Source organism: Ranitomeya variabilis, chromosome 2, assembly GCF_051348905.1.
Source record: "Ranitomeya variabilis isolate aRanVar5 chromosome 2, aRanVar5.hap1, whole genome shotgun sequence".
Lineage (NCBI taxonomy): Eukaryota > Metazoa > Chordata > Amphibia > Anura > Dendrobatidae > Ranitomeya > Ranitomeya variabilis.
Window position 1 is genome coordinate 996,630,985 of NC_135233.1, and position 14,041 is coordinate 996,645,025.

Here is a 14,041-nt window from a genome sequence, read left to right on the forward strand (position 1 = left end):
AAAATAGCTGCATACCCAAATTTAATCTGATATTGGGATCGCACTTGTCTGTGAAAACCATGCAATTGCACGGAGAAGACATCTGAGTACAGTGTGATTTCCACGGACTGACAGAATGGAGATGTAGACATTTTTTATTAATCTTTTCCTCATCCGAGACAGTCGGATCACACTATAACCACACTGTTTAAACTCTGATCAGAGTTTGATCTGAATGTGATTTGCATAATTGGCCCAAGGATGAGAGAAAACACGATTTTCTGCACCAGCACTAATGGGGGAAATTTGTTTTGTCATAAAGGCAGACATAATGACTGTAGATGAGCAAATTGAATTCATGTCAACTGTTTGGAAATTTGCTGGACCAGACAAATTCGCGTTTTGATTTGTGCAAATTACCAGAAATGTCTCCCACCATTTTACACAATTTATACTGCATCAGATAAAAAAGACTCACGTAACCTGAGGCTGGGCAGGCTTCCCCATAATGTCCTGCAGCAAAAACATCAATGGGTATAGTACAGTCAATCAGGAGAGATTATTGGAGCGCCCCCAGACGCAGGGCCGCGGGGTACTCGATACCGGGCCTCTCTGTCTCAGTTCTGGGGTTGTCACGGTGGCTAGACCTGGTCCGTGACCCTGCTAAGGGGTGTCCAATGAAAGGGGTGAATGGTGGTGTGCGGTGCAGGTAGCAATAAATAACGAGGACACAGAGATGCAGTCTCTTTACCTCTTTACTGAAGGCTTCAAGATCCTCAGTCCAGAGTACGGTTAACAGGGCTGGCTGAGACCGGCCGGTCCGATGGCACCTCCAGAGTTCCCTTTGCAGGTGGAAATCTGTGCCTTCCTTCTAGCGCCTGTGTGTTGTAGTACTTCCCTGCTGAGCACCACGGGATAGTCCTCACAACTGTTGTGTCTATTTCTGATGTTCTTTCCCACAACTTCTGTCTATTCTGATGTTCTTCTCCGTCCCCAGATGATATGGATAGGACGCACCCGTATGACGGGTAGGCCTGGAGTTCTTCCGGGACCCTAGTGACGCCCCTCTCCCACAGTTGCCCCCTATGTCTGCTTAGGTGATTTAGGTGAGACAGCCAACCTATAATTAACTGTCCTGCCGTTGGTTTGAAGTATTGCTTGGAGCCTAATACTTCCTTGGTGTTCCCGGCCACCGGCTACGCACCTCAGGATGTTGCCTCGATCTTACAGCACGACTCCTATTGGCTTTTATCTCCTTTTTGCTTTGATCTCGTTTCTCACTCTTCACAATAAACCTCGCTTCTTGTCCTTTCTTGAGATACCGCCGCGATGTAGTGCAGGCGCGGTTCCTTAACGTTCTTTCCTGTTCGCTAGGCCTCTGTCAGGATCCCACCCCTGACAGGGACCCCCCTGAATCTTCCCCCGCAACACCCTCTGCCACAGGATGTTGCCTGGTTCCAACCCAGTCAGCTTTCTCTCTAACTTTCTATCTAACCCCCAGTTTTACCAGATTGTGAGGAGTGGCCTAATACATAGCGCCCTTAGCTCCCCCTGGAGGCCAGACTATGAAGTGTATTGGTGTCTGTGATACCTGGTCAGGTGAACTCCTTCAGTGCCATCAGACGTACCATCACTCCCCTTAGCGGCGGAGCATCAGTACTGCAACAACCAGGACTCTGGGGCGCTGCACTCCCCCCCGGTTAAATCCAGTACTCCCGGACTGGGAAGAAAACAACAATACATGTCAGCAAAAGACATACAAATTTTGAGATGCAGTAAACAAATAACAAGTGAAAGTAACAATGCTTCCCTTTATGGGAGGTGAGGACTCTTGAATGTTACAAACATGGTTTAATATTTTAAATAACAGTCTATAAATAACTTCTATTACCCAGCCGGGTATTCTACTGAGTGCAAATTCTGAACAATAATTTAACATTGCCTTTAAGGACGTATAAGCTGGATCCACTAAAGGCCTATGATAAAACTTCTAAAATATAAATTAACTTTTCTTCATCTTTCTTCTCTAAGTGCAGTAATTTCTTTTTACTCTCTGATTGTCTCATGCAGGACCGCCTGTCTGTCTGCCCAGGCCTACTGCCTCTTTTCTTAGTACAGGATCACTAAGCCATCTCTCTATGGCTCTTAGGAGGACTCACTCACTAACCCCTACGGGTTCACTTTCCTGTCCTCATTCTCTAACACATTATTAAACATTTTCTATAATTAACTAACTAACTACATATAACTTTTCTATGTAAACATTATTACTGTTCACTTTCTTTTAAGGCAACATTGTATATTAAGTGCAACTGGTGAACATTCCCTTTAAGAGGGAGCCAAGTCTCTTTGAGGTTGTGCAGCTACTCATGCTGCAAGTCCGTGTAGGGCAGCAACTCCAATGCTGTTTCCAGGAACAGTTTCTTCACAAAGAGTTCTCTTTTTTTTGTAAAACCAGTAGGGGGCACCCTTAAGAGGGTGCGAACTATTTACAGAGCAGTTTGTGAATCATTCACCGTCCATGATTCGGTAGTCTTTAAAACAGTAGTAAACAAAACAAAAAGGCAAAATAGGGATCCCGGGTCAACTAAGGGATCCCTTTAAGAGATAAAACTGGTCGGGTTATAGCAGGAGAGGATAACGAAAGAACCTAGCACTCAACTTATGCTTAAGTGAAATTTTATTGTAGTACCCAATAAACGTTTCGGTCCACCATACGGACCTTTCTCAGTTACTACAGGTGAGAAATAAATACACCAAACAAAATAATATAACAAAAACCAACAAAAGTATAAACATAATGTGATAAACGAATATCAAGAAATAGTACAGCATCTACAGAATAACAGGTCCAATGAATAAGCGAAATAGACATACAACTAGAATGTCATGCTGAAGAGGACCATACGACATATAGAGGCACTCTCTGTCCACTAAGAGAAAAAATAGGAGGTGGGATTGTGTGACACATACCGTACTAGACTGAAGCTCGGGCATAGGAGACAGTAATGTCTCAGGGCACATATACATACAGCGTCTATGGGTCACAGGAAAAATTATGTTAAAGGGTGATAATGGTGCTAAGATAGGAAAGGATGCCGGAGAAGGCATACCTTCTCTGAGCGCTGGACCGGTGTAAATACTGGGGATAGGAAAAAGGTAAGGAGTGAGCATTATAATGGAGGGAACTGTACACATGAGGTATGTGACCGCGCTAGGTGGGTGTTACCTGGTAGAGACCTGGCGAGATGTGCCGCTGTCAGACGCGGTATCCACCGCTTGTCTGATCTGTGGCTGTGTGGACCGCCGATAAATAGGCCAGGTGAGTGACCGTGCAGGCGTGGTTAGCCAATGCACGGTGTGCGCCCGTAGACCCGGAAGTGACGTCAACGGACATGTGATAGTCCGGCTTGTCAGTGTGCGGCTGTGTGTGCCACATAATAGTGTGTAAGAGGCCGGCGGAAATGACGCAACTAGGTTTAACTTCCCCTAAGGAAACATGCAGCGGTGAGAAACGTTCCACTATAGAGAAATGAGAACAAAGATCCACAAGCGGATAAACAAAGGGGCGGTGCCTAGCGGAGATCCGGAGAGTGGTGGAAAGACTCCGTGGTGTAAGCTGTCATTCAGTGCTGGATTCGGCCGTGAAGTTCTAGGCATAGTGAGAAACAGGACTTGATCCAGTGCGTTCGGTGTCTATGCAGGAAGACGGTGGTATAGTGACTTCAGTATACTCGGCTCTATCAATAGAGAAAAAGGAGTTAAAATTGTGACGCACTGATACAACCAAAGGATAATAGTAAGCCACCCGTGTGAACAAATGTACAACTTACATGGTATCATGGTATAGGTGTTAAATAAAAACAAAATAGTATTTTATAGAATGTAAGGTCATAAACAAGCAACACAGGGGCCAAATCAACAGCACTGGACATATATGGTCACTAAACATACCTTTGAAAATACATGATAACCACAACGTCGGCGGAAAAGGAGAACAAGTGGAAAATTAATCAGACTTATTATAAGGCACATAGACAGCATGAACTATGATATGAGTCAATCAAATTTGTTAATAGTGAGGATTAAAGGTTATCAGGTGGTATGGAACAATTGGTACAGCCAGATGACAAAACTATTTAAATGAGTACTCAGAGAAATGATGCCAGATCATAATCTCTGTTGAGACCCAATGGGTGGAGGGTCTCTAAAGAGTGGATCCAGAAGGCCTCCCTATGCTTTAAGCGGGCAACCCGATCGCCTCCTCGTCTCATTGGGGGAATGTGCTCAATGACCTGAAATCTTAGTTGTGAAATATTATGACCCTGAGTGTTGAAGTGTGACGGGATGGGCAGTAAGAGATGTTTGCAGCAAACCGTGGACTTGTGTTTAGAAATCCTATCGCGTATAGGTTGTGTGGTTTCGCCCACGTATAGTAGGCCGCATGGGCATTTGATCAAGTATATGACCCATGATGAAGCACAAGTGAAATAGTCAGGGATACGAAATGTTTTACCTGAACGGGGATGATGGAAAGAAGAGCCCTTGAGGACGTTATGACATTGTGAGCAATTGAGACAGGGAAACGTTCCTGTACGGGGATGTTGTAGGAAACGTTGCCGTGGGGATGATTTGTTTGATCCCATGTCAGCCTTTACCAATGAATCTTTCAGGTTCGGGGGGCGCTTGAAGCATGGAAGAAATGGATTTTGGAATTCCAGGACATTAGGGTGGGCACTTGCCAGTAGGTGCCAGTGTCTACGTATAGACCTATGTAAGATGTAAGCAAACGGGTGGTAGGAGTGTATGAATGGGATCCGATTTGTGGCTCTATTGGGTCATGGAGGCGAAGGTGAGGCAGCCTCTTGGAGAATGGATGACGGATATCCACGTTGGGTGAATTTAGTGGCCATTTCTTGTAAACGGAGGGGCCGCAGGTCTGAGTCAGACCCAATTTTTGAGACCCGATGGAATTGAGATTTGGGTACCGATCTCTTAGTAGCAGGAGGGTGGAAACTCGTGAAATGTAACAAACTGTTACGATCGGTACTTTTTGTGTAGAGGTCAGTAGAAATGGAGCCATCCGGCTGAAGAATCACCATTGTGTCAAGAAAATTAATTTTGTTGGGATCATGGGACATGGTAAAAGAGATACCCGGCCAGGCTGTATTAAGCCAGTCAAAGAAAGACGTGAGGGCTTCCAACGTGCCCCCCCATATGCAGAAGACATCATCTATGTAACGTCTCCAAAGGAGCACGTTACTACAGAATAGAGAGTGAGAGTATATCTTACTCTCCTCGAAATCAGCCATGTAGCAGTTTGCATAGGGGGGCGCTACGTTGGAGCCCATCGCGGTGCCACGGATCTGTAGGTAGAAGTCGTCCTGGAACATGAAATGGTTGCGGGTAAGGATAATGGTTAACAGTTCTACACATAGACTGACCTGATCGGTTTGTAAGCCAGAATGAGTGAGAAGTAGAGGTGAGCGACTTTCATTTTTTTAAGATCGAGTCGGGTTTTGTGAAACCCGATTTTGTCCAGAGTCGAGTCGAGTGCAGTCGGCCGATTATCGCTAAAAGTCGGGGATCGACCGAAACACGAAACCCAATGCAAGTCAATGGGGAAGCATAGTCGGCAGTGAGTGGAGGCCAGGAAAACACCTACAGTGCCCATTTTAATGCCAAAAACATCCATTCTTGTTTCTGAAGCTTGTCAATCTTAATTAACTTTATAATAATAGTTGGGCATAGGGAATTGGGGGTCATTTGGCAAAAGTTGTGGGGGGAGTAGGGCTGCCTCAAGTTTTTCGTGGGCCCAGGAAATGCGGACTACGTCACGGCGGTGTTGCAGGGAAAGGTAAGTATTTCAACGTTGCAAGTGCTGTGATCCTGAGCAAGCAGGGGGGGCCCACTCGTTCGCATTGGCACTGGCACAGGGCCCCTCAAAGTACGGCAGTGTGTTTGCATGGCGGGGGCGCCTCCCACCAGCAGCGACACTTTTGCATACTCTGAGGGGCCCTGTGCCAGTGACGTCGCCAAAGAGTATGCCCCCCCACCTGATGAAGGAACCTGCACTTTCATCTGCACCTTCCTCTCTGTCCCTGTGTAAGGTGGTATAACATGCGGGAAGGGGAACCTTACTTTCAGCAGGGTCAGATTCTGGCTGTGTAGAGTATAAGGGGAATGTAGTGGTCTAGGTCAATGTACCAGCAGACTCATCTAGCAGTGGCTGGGCAATGGGCAGGATGAGGAGGAAACAGATATAGGGCCAAAGAATAAAGTAGGCTAAATGCAGTTCAAAATTGGTAACAGGACTAAACAGGCGGCATTGCTTTGTTCAGTGGAGTAGCAAACCCAAGAGCAGCAGACACTGTTTCAAGGGCCTAACCACACTAGTAGGCCAAATGCAGTTTAATATCTGATAGTATAGGGCGAAAGCCAGAATGTGGAAGCTCAGCTTTGTTCAGTTGAGGACAACACCAGGCAGGGGCAGACAGACACCTTTAGTAGGCCGGAACAGCCAATTTTTTTAAAAAACAGCAGTTAATAAGAGGCAGAAGGTAGAAGCTCAGCTTTATTCAGTTGAGGACAACACCAGGCAGGGGCAGACCCCTTTAGTAGGCCGGAACAGCCAATTGCATTTTTAAAAATGGTAATTTGGAACAGAAGGTTGAAGCACAGCTTTATTCAGTTGCAGCTTCTTGGCAATAATATAAAGAAGACGAGACAGGACAACACTCGTTGGATGCCATATCTGTGTTTTCACTGGAAAAAAAACTGTCAGTTAACTACTTGTAGGAGAAAGTTTTTGTAGCTGGAGGCCACTTTTTGTATTGTACCAGTTTTTTGTTGTATGTTTGGAACTGAAGGTTGAAGCTCAGCTTTATTCAGTTGAGGACAACACCAGGCAGGGGCAGACAGACACCTTTAGTAGGCCGGAACAGCCAATTGCATTTTTAAAAATGGTAATTTGGAACTGAAGGTTGAAGCTCAGCTTTATTCAGTTGAGGACAACACCAGGCAGGGGCAGACAGACACCTTCAGTAGGCCGGAACAGCCAATTGCATTTTTAAAAATGGTAATTTGGAACTGAAGGTTGAAGCTCAGCTTTATTCAGTTGAGGACAACACCAGGCAGGGGCAGACAGACACCTTTAGTAGGCCGGAACAGCCAATGGCATTTTTAAAAATGGTAATTTGGAACAGAAGGTTGAAGCACAGCTTTATTCAGTTGAGGACAACACCAGGCAGGGGCAGACAGACACCTTTAGTAGGCCGGAACAGCCAATTGCATTTTTAAAAATGGTAATTTGGAACAGAAGGTTGAAGCACAGCTTTATTCAGTTGCAGCTTCTTGGCAATAATATAAAGAAGACGAGACAGGACAACACTCGTTGGATGCCATATCTGTGTTTTCACTGGAAAAAAAACTGTCATTTAACTACTTGTAGGAGAAAGTTTTTGTAGCTGGAGGCCACTTTTTGTATTGTACCAGTTTTTGGTTGTATGTTTGGAACTGAAGGTTGAAGCTCAGCTTTATTCAGTTGAGGACAACACCAGGCAGGGGCAGACCCCTTTAGTAGGCCGGAACAGCCAATTGCATTTTTAAAAATGGTAATTTGGAACAGAAGGTTGAAGCACAGCTTTATTCAGTTGAGGACAACACCAGGCAGGGGCAGACAGACACCTTTAGTAGGCCGGAACAGCCAATGGCATTTTTAAAAATGGTAATTTGGAACAGAAAGTTGAAGCACAGCTTTATTCAGTTGAGGACAACACCAGGCAGGGGCAGACAGACACCTTTAGTAGGCCGGAACAGCCAATTGCATTTTTAAAAATGGTAATTTGGAACTGAAGGTTGAAGCTCAGCTTTATTCAGTTGAGGACAACACCAGGCAGGGGCAGACAGACACCTTTAGTAGGCCGGAACAGCCAATTGCATTTTTAAAAATGGTAATTTGGAACTGAAGGTTGAAGCTCAGCTTTATTCAGTTGAGGACAACACCAGGCAGGGGCAGACCCCTTTAGTAGGCCGGAACAGCCAATTGCATTTTTAAAAATGGTAATTTGGAACAGAAGGTTGAAGCACAGCTTTATTCAGTTGCAGCTTCTTGGCAATAATATAAAGAAGACGAGACAGGACAACACTCGTTGGATGCCATATCTGTGTTTTCACTGGAAAAAAAACTGTCATTTAACTACTTGTAGGAGAAAGTTTTTGTAGCTGGAGGCCACTTTTTGTATTGTACCAGTTTTTGGTTGTATGTTTGGAACTGAAGGTTGAAGCTCAGCTTTATTCAGTTGAGGACAACACCAGGCAGGGGCAGACAGACACCTTTAGTAGGCCGGAACAGCCAATTGCATTTTTAAAAATGGTAATTTGGAACTGAAGGTTGAAGCTCAGCTTTATTCAGTTGAGGACAACACCAGGCAGGGGCAGACCCCTTTAGTAGGCCGGAACAGCCAATTGCATTTTTAAAAATGGTAATTTGGAACAGAAGGTTGAAGCACAGCTTTATTCAGTTGCAGCTTCTTGGCAATAATATAAAGAAGACGAGACAGGACAACACTCGTTGGATGCCATATCTGTGTTTTCACTGGAAAAAAAACTGTCATTTAACTACTTGTAGGAGAAAGTTTTTGTAGCTGGAGGCCACTTTTTGTATTGTACCAGTTTTTTGTTGTATGTTTGGAACTGAAGGTTGAAGCTCAGCTTTATTCAGTTGAGGACAACACCAGGCAGGGGCAGACAGACACCTTTAGTAGGCCGGAACAGCCAATTGCATTTTTAAAAATGGTAATTTGGAACAGAAGGTTGAAGCACAGCTTTATTCAGTTGCAGCTTCTTGGCAATAATATAAAGAAGACAAGACAGGACAACACTCGTTGGATGCCATATCTGTGTTTTCACTGGAAAAAAAACTGTCATTTAACTACTTGTAGGAGAAAGTTTTTGTAGCTGGAGGCCACTTTTTGTATTGTACCAGTTTTTGGTTGTATGTTTGGAACTGAAGGTTGAAGCTCAGCTTTATTCAGTTGAGGACAACACCAGGCAGGGGCAGACAGACACCTTTAGTAGGCCGGAACAGCCAATTGCATTTTTAAAAATGGTAATTTGGAACTGAAGGTTGAAGCTCAGCTTTATTCAGTTGAGGACAACACCAGGCAGGGGCAGACCCCTTTAGTAGGCCGGAACAGCCAATTGCATTTTTAAAAATGGTAATTTGGAACAGAAGGTTGAAGCACAGCTTTATTCAGTTGAGGACAACACCAGGCAGGGGCAGACAGACACCTTTAGTAGGCCGGAACAGCCAATGGCATTTTTAAAAATGGTAATTTGGAACAGAAGGTTGAAGCACAGCTTTATTCAGTTGAGGACAACACCAGGCAGGGGCAGACAGACACCTTTAGTAGGCCGGAACAGCCAATTGCATTTTTAAAAATGGTAATTTGGAACTGAAGGTTGAAGCTCAGCTTTATTCAGTTGAGGACAACACTAGGCAGGGGCAGACCCCTTTAGTAGGCCGGAACAGCCAATTGCATTTTTAAAAATGGTAATTTGGAACTGAAGGTTGAAGCTCAGCTTTATTCAGTTGAGGACAACACCAGGCAGGGGCAGACAGACACCTTTAGTAGGCCGGAACAGCCAATTGCATTTTTAAAAATGGTAATTTGGAACTGAAGGTTGAAGCACAGCTTTATTCAGTTGCAGCTTCTTGGCAATAATATAAAGAAGACGAGACAGGACAACACTCGTTGGATGCCATATCTGTGTTTTCACTGGAAAAAAAACTGTCAGTTAACTACTTGTAGGAGAAAGTTTTTGTAGCTGGAGGCCACTTTTTGTATTGTACCAGTTTTTTGTTGTATGTTTGGAACTGAAGGTTGAAGCTCAGCTTTATTCAGTTGAGGACAACACCAGGCAGGGGCAGACACCTTTACAAGGACGGAAAAGCCAATTTTTTTAAAAACAGCAGTTAATCTGAGCCAGAAGGTAGAAGCTCAGCTTTATTCAGTTGAGGCCAACTTGAATTAGGGACTGCAGACAGACTTTGCAGGCTGTCCCCTGTGTGGACCATGCATCCAATACATTAACCCATTGAGCCACAAAGGACACGTAACCTTCCGTGGCCAGGCCTACAGGTCCATGTGTCTGTTGTCAGGTATACCTTTGGACTGACAAATTGACAGAATGCAAGGACAATGCGGTCTTTAACATGCAGGTGGAGGGGTGGGATGGCTTTTCTCGCAAAAGAATTGTCAACTGGGTAGCTCATAGCGTGGTATATCGTAGTTCATCCTGGCTTTATTAATATTAAATTAAATTAAAAAATAGGCTCTATGCACTTTATAATTGGTTCCAGGGGTACACGGGCAGCAGTGGTCTGGTCAGTGGAGGCCTAGTGGAAGGAGGGACCGCAGACAGGCTTCGAAGGCCTAACATAATTAAATTGGGCTGGCTGTAGGCACTTTATTATTAGTTACAGGGGTACACGGGCAGCAGTGGTCTGGTCAGTGGAGGCCTAGTGGAAGGAGGGACCGCAGACAGGCTTCGAAGGCCTAACATAATTAAATTGGGCTGGCTGTAGGCACTTTATTATTAGTTACAGGGGTACATGGGCAGCAGTGGTCTGGTCAGTGGAGGCCTAGTGGAAGGAGGGACCGCAGACAGGCTTCGAAGGCCTAACATAATTAAATTGGGCTGGCTGTAGGCACTTTATTATTAGTTACAGGGGTACACGGGCAGCAGTGGTCTGGTCAGTGGAGGCCTAGTGGAAGGAGGGACCGCAGACAGGCTTCGAAGGCCTAACATAATTAAATTGGGCTGGCTGTAGGCACTTTATAATTGGTTCCAGGGGTACACGGGCAGCAGTGGTCTGGTCAGTGGAGGCCTAGTGGAAGGAGGGACCGCAGACAGGCTTCGAAGGCCTAACATAATTAAATTGGGCTGGCTGTAGGCACTTTATTATTAGTTACAGGGGTACACGGGCAGCAGTGGTCTGGTCAGTGGAGGCCTAGTGGAAGGAGGGACCGAAGACAGGCTTCGAAGGCCTAACATAATTAAATTGGGCTGGCTGTAGGCACTTTATTATTAGTTACAGGGGTACACGGGCAGCAGTGGTCTGGTCAGTGGAGGCCTAGTGGAAGGAGGGACCGCAGACAGGCTTCGAAGGCCTAACATAATTAAATTTGGCTGGCTGTAGGCACTTTATTATTAGTTACAGGGGTACACGGGCAGCAGTGGTCTGGTCAGTGGAGGCCTAGTGGAAGGAGGGACCGCAGACAGGCTTCGAAGGCCTAACATAATTAAATTGGGCTGGCTGTAGGCACTTTATAATTGGTTCCAGGGGTACACGGGCAGCAGTGGTCTGGTCAGTGGAGGCCTAGTGGAAGGAGGGACCGCAGACAGGCTTCGAAGGCCTAACATAATTAAATTGGGCTGGCTGTAGGCACTTTATTATTAGTTACAGGGGTACACGGGCAGCAGTGGTCTGGTCAGTGGAGGCCTAGTGGAAGGAGGGACCGCAGACAGGCTTCGAAGGCCTAACATAATTAAATTGGGCTGGCTGTAGGCACTTTATTATTAGTTACAGGGGTACACGGGCAGCAGTGGTCTGGTCAGTGGAGGCCTAGTGGAAGGAGGGACCGCAGACAGGCTTCGAAGGCCTAACATAATTAAATTGGGCTGGCTGTAGGCACTTTATTATTAGTTACAGGGGTACACGGGCAGCAGTGGTCTGGTCAGTGGAGGCCTAGTGGAAGGAGGGACCGCAGACAGGCTTCGAAGGCCTAACATAATTAAATTTGGCTGGCTGTAGGCACTTTATAATTGGTTCCAGGGGTACACGGGCAGCAGTGGTCTGGTCAGTGGAGGCCTAGTGGAAGGAGGGACCGCAGACAGGCTTCGAAGGCCTAACATAATTAAATTGGGCTGGCTGTAGGCACTTTATTATTAGTTACAGGGGTACACGGGCAGCAGTGGTCTGGTCAGTGGAGGCCTAGTGGAAGGAGGGACCGCAGACAGGCTTCGAAGGCCTAACATAATTAAATTTGGCTGGCTGTAGGCACTTTATAATTGGTTCCAGGGGTACACGGGCAGCAGTGGTCTGGTCAGTGGAGGCCTAGTGGAAGGAGGGACCGCAGACAGGCTTCGAAGGCCTAACATAATTAAATTGGGCTGGCTGTAGGCACTTTATTATTAGTTACAGGGGTACACGGGCAGCAGTGGTCTGGTCAACGGAGGCCGATTGTAATGAGTGTCTGCCAGTTAGTAGTCCAAAACAACAACTAAATGTGAATGTCTCGCATTAAAACAAAACAAAAACACTAAAGGGTGCAATCATTAGGTTCAGGGGTGGGATCCTCTGCGTTGTTTCAGACCTACTAATTTTGCGCAAAGTATTTACTGTGGTAAATAGAGGACACTGCCCCTGACTATGTTAAGTACCATCATACATGTCAACACAATGGTATTGTCAGTGGCAGGTATGGAAGGATGTCAGCGCATAGACTTAACATTGGTGGAAGTGTGAGAGATAACTGTGGAAGTGGTAGAGCAATGTTTGACCTGGGGGTGGGTGAACTCTCTTGTGGCCGGCGTTACAGGCCCAAGGCCCCTCATGTTACAACAGTGTGTCTGACGTTGGGTGCGCACCACCACCGCCAGAGACACTTTATTGTACTATGAGGAACCCAGTAGCAATGCCGTCGACCAAAAGCGAGTACACCCACCTCTTCAGACAAACAGCAGTCTCACGGGTGCTTGCACCAAGTCGCGATACCACGGCCCCGTGTGGGGAGTTTGGCCATTTAGGGAGGTGTAAACATGTCGTATGCTGGACAATCAGCTGCAGCAAATTAGACATTAGAAAAGTAATTCACAGTAGTCAACAGGCAAGAGCTTTTCATAGGAAAGCTAGGTGTCGGCCGGGCAAGGTGGGGCAAAAGATTTCGAAATCCAGTTGTGGTTCATTTTAATGAATGTTAGATCGTCAACATTTTGGGTAGCCAGACGAGTCCTTTTTTCGGTTAATATTGAACCTGCAGCACTGAATACTCTTTCTGATAGGACACTTGCTGCCGGGCAAGCAAGCTCCTGCAATGCATATTCTGCCAATTCTGGCCAGGTGTCTAATTTTGATGCCCAGTAATCAAATGGGAATGACGGTTGAGGGAGAACATCGATAAGGGATGAAAAATAGTTAGTAACCATACTGGACAAATGTTGTCTCCTGTCACTTTCAATTGATGCAGCAGTACCTGTCCTGTCTGCGGTCATAGCAAAATCACTCCACAACCTGGTCAGAAAACCCCTCTGTCCAACGCCACTTCTGATGTGTGCACCCCTAACACTCCTAGTCTGTTGCCCCCTTGAGCTCGTGTGAGAACGATCAAGTGCGCTGTGTGCTGGGAATGCCTGAAGCAAACGGTCAACAAGAGTTGATTGTTTGGTTGCTAATATTAGTTCCAAGTTCTCATGTGACATAATATTTTGCAATTTGCCTTTATAGCGTGGATCAAGGAGGCAGGCCAACCAGTAATCGTCATCGTTCATCATTTTCGTAATGCGTGTGTCCCTTTTTAGGATACGTAAGGCATAATCCGCCATGTGGGCCAAAGTTCCAGTTGTCAAATATCCGGTTGTGATTGGGTGAGGGGCAGTTGCAGGCAAATCTACGTCACTTGTGTCCCTCAAAAAACCAGAACCCGGCCTTGACACGCAACCAATTTCCAGTGCCCCCGGGAAAGGTTCCGCATTAAAAATATACTCATCCCCATCATCCTCCTCGTCCTCCACCTCCTCTTCGCCCGCTACCTCGTCCTGTACACTGCCCTGACCAGACAATGGCTGACTGTCATCAAGGCTTTCCTCTTCCTCTGGTGCAGACGCCTGCTCCTTTATGTGCGTCAAACTTTGCATCAGCAGACGCATTAGGGGGATGCTCATGCTTATTACGGCGTTGTCTGCACTAACCAGCCGTGTGCATTCCTCAAAACACTGAAGGACTTGACACATGTCTTGTATCTTCGACCACTGCACACCTGACAACTCCATGTCTGCC